General features: G+C 41.0%; 1 pseudogene; it reads left to right on the top strand.

The window, feature by feature from the left end:
* Window positions 1-569: 569 nt before the first annotated feature.
* On the top strand, window positions 570-904 carry LOC107137879 (annotated as a pseudogene).
* The last annotated feature ends 2,167 nt before the right edge of the window (window positions 905-3,071 follow it).

Here is a 3,071-nt window from a genome sequence, read left to right as displayed (position 1 = left end):
ATGTGGTCTAGGTTATGGGATCCTCACTGATCCATCAGTGTGCTCATCACAGTTTCTAGATCCAGGGAAGGTGTGTGACCCAACTGGAGCATTCGTCTTTCCTAGTGTGCATCGGTTGTGGGCACTCTCCTTTTTTTCTTCACCTTCTTAAGTTTTCAGCTTAACTCCAGAATGATGCTTAGTTCTGATTTGCATTGAATAATTGGAGTAGATTATGAGGTTTACTTAAAATACTACTTAAAAATGAAGAAGGTATGTATTTTATGATTAGAAGAGACTGCATTTTCTATAATAATATCACTCATTCTGCATGGTCTTTTGTAAGGTGACTTTGCCACTCCTCATAAAGAGGTGGAGTCTAATGTTCCTTTCTTGAATATGGGCTTATCCTTGTGGCTAGCTTGAGTAAGTAGAATATGGCAGAAGGGACAGATAATAAGCTCAACTAATTTTCATCCCCATGTAACCAGCACCCAGATTAAAAAAAAAGAGAGAGAGAGAGAAAAGAAAAAAGAAAGAAGGAAAGAAAGAAGGAAAGAAAGAGGCTCTCTTGGGTCCTCACTTCCAAGATGACCAAAAAAAGAGGGAACAATGGTCATGTCAAAAAGGGCTGCAGCCAGGTGCAGCCCACTTGTTGCATGAACTTGCCCAAGGATAAGGCCATTAAGAAGTTCACCATTTGAAGCATCATAGAGGCTGCAGCCATCAGGGACATTTCTAAAGCAAGTGTTTTGATGCTTACGTGCTTCCCAATCTGTATGTGAAGTTGCAATACTTTGTGAGTTGTGCCATTTACAGCAAGGTGGTAAGGAATCGATCTCATGAAGCCTGGAAGGACCGAACACCTCCACCCGGTTTTAGACTTGCTGGTGCTGCCCCATGACCTCCACCAAAGCCCATGTAAGAAGCTGGGTCCTTAATGAGTGAAGAAAAGTGGTCTAATGAAAAAAAAAAAAAGGGAATTATAGTTAAAAAAAAAAAAAAGCCAGGCCCGGTGGCACATGCCTGTAATCCCAGTGGCTCAGGAGGTTGAGACAGGAAGATTGTAAGTTCAAAGCCAGCCTTAGGAAAAGTGAGACACTAAGCAACTCAGTGAGAACCTGTCTCTAAATAAAATACAAACTAGGTCTGGGGATGTGGCTCAGTGGTTGAGTGTCTCCGGAGTTTAATCCTCGGTACAAAAAAACAAAAAAAACCAAACAAAGTTCTTAGCCTCTTTTCATTAGCTCATGCCCAATTTTACTTCTGACACTATAGCTTCAGTTTTTTTGTTTATAAATTTTATGTAAATGGAATCTTCTGTGTCTGGCTTCTTTTGCTCAACTTGGTATTTGTGAGATTCTTTTGAGGTGTTGTGTGTGGTTGAACTTATTTGTTCTTATGGCCGTATTCCATCGTATAAGTATACCATAATTTTTCATCCAGTCTGTTGTTGGGTAGTTTCCGGTTTGGGGCTATTATGGATAGGGCTGATATTAAACACTCTGGTCGCTGTCTTTTACTGAACATATTGTATACACTGCTGATAGGTCTGTAGCAGTAGCAGAAGTGCTTATGCGTACCTTTAGTTGATACTGCCAAACAGCTTTCCAAAGAAGTTACACCAATTCATTTTCCCACGGGGACTGTGTTAGAGCTCTATGCCAGGCTCTTTGCAACACTTGATAGTGCCGGTATTTTCATTTTAATCCTTTGGTGAGTCTTTTTATTTCAAAGAAAATTTTAATTTCAGATTGTGAAAAGACTGATAATACTAATCACTTGACCATCAGAATCAGGAGATGCCTTTCTCTAAAAGGTAGTGAAAGTTTATAGTTTTTAGGACTTTTAAAGAAAATATTTCTGTCTGATATGCCAATTACGAAGTGTAAATATTTTTTGGCGCTATTTTAGAAATACACATATCATTGCAATGTGTATATTTAGAGAGAACACATGCATTGCCAACTTATGAACTATAAAGCTACTATTAAGGTTATCAAGTTTAGACATAACATCAGTGATGGAAGAATTATATTTTTTTCTAGGCATCACCAACTTGGGGGTGAAATTAAAGTCACGATAGCTGTCTCTGTTTTTTTTTATTGGTTGTTCAAAACATTACAAAGCTCATGACATATCATCTTTCATACATTCGATAGCTGTCTCTTATAGAATATTTCTCTGGTTGTCCCTCTGTCTAGTATGTGAAAATGCAGTCCTCTCCATTTCTTGTCGTAGTTCAACAAATCCTCAAGGAGTTGTGTACTCTGAGATACAAAGCAAGACACCTCTGTCTTCCAGCTCGCCTGCTCTGCCTTGCTGGGGTGATGATGCTGCCTAAACCTGCAGTCAAGTTGAAGCACACCTTACAGACTAGCGCTAGGACTTCCCATTGATGTCCCACCCAGGGTGCAGCCAACTGTTCCTTCTCTGTTGCTGCTGAAAGCTGGCATGGGATTTTGCTAACCCTTGCATTTTCAAGGTCCTATGGAAATGTTAATGAAAGAGCTCTTTTTAATTTCGTTGGCCTTTTAAATCCAGAGAACATGGTCCAAGGGACATGTTGGGCACAGCCAACACGGGGTGGCATGAGAAGCTATCTTCCCTTCTGGCCCTGACACAATGTCACTGAAATCAATTTGTGTACTTAGACTTTCCTATCCCTTGGGGGTGAGTTACTTCCCAGGAGTCCCTGTTCTGTCCTGTAAACAATCCTACAAGATTACCTCATCCTCTGCCAACTGTGCCCAGGCATGCCTGAGTTCCCAGTGCTTGGTCTCTAGCTAAAGGTGACCATATATCTGGCTCAGGCTGGGTTGGACCTGGTTTATGACTGTTGTACTGGCATAATTATTCAGAAAAAACCCATTCACTCTCAAGGGGGTCATGGTTTGGATGGTGAATTTTATATGGTCATCCTCTCTCAAGCCATCTTTAGGAAAGTGTCTGGGGGCAAAACAGAATCAATACCCTTTAGAGTGGTTAAGAAATACACTGTTGAGAATTGCGGACTCAGGACCTGCCCAGCAGCTAGCAGCTTCTTGGCTCCACCTACAGGCCCAGCTCTGCTCTGTTCCAACACAGTTTCT

The sequence above is a fragment of the Marmota marmota genome, unplaced genomic scaffold (assembly GCF_001458135.2).
Source record: "Marmota marmota marmota unplaced genomic scaffold, marMar, whole genome shotgun sequence".
Taxonomy (NCBI): domain Eukaryota; kingdom Metazoa; phylum Chordata; class Mammalia; order Rodentia; family Sciuridae; genus Marmota; species Marmota marmota.
Note: the sequence above shows the minus strand (reverse complement) of the source record. Positions and strands in the feature narration are given on the sequence as shown.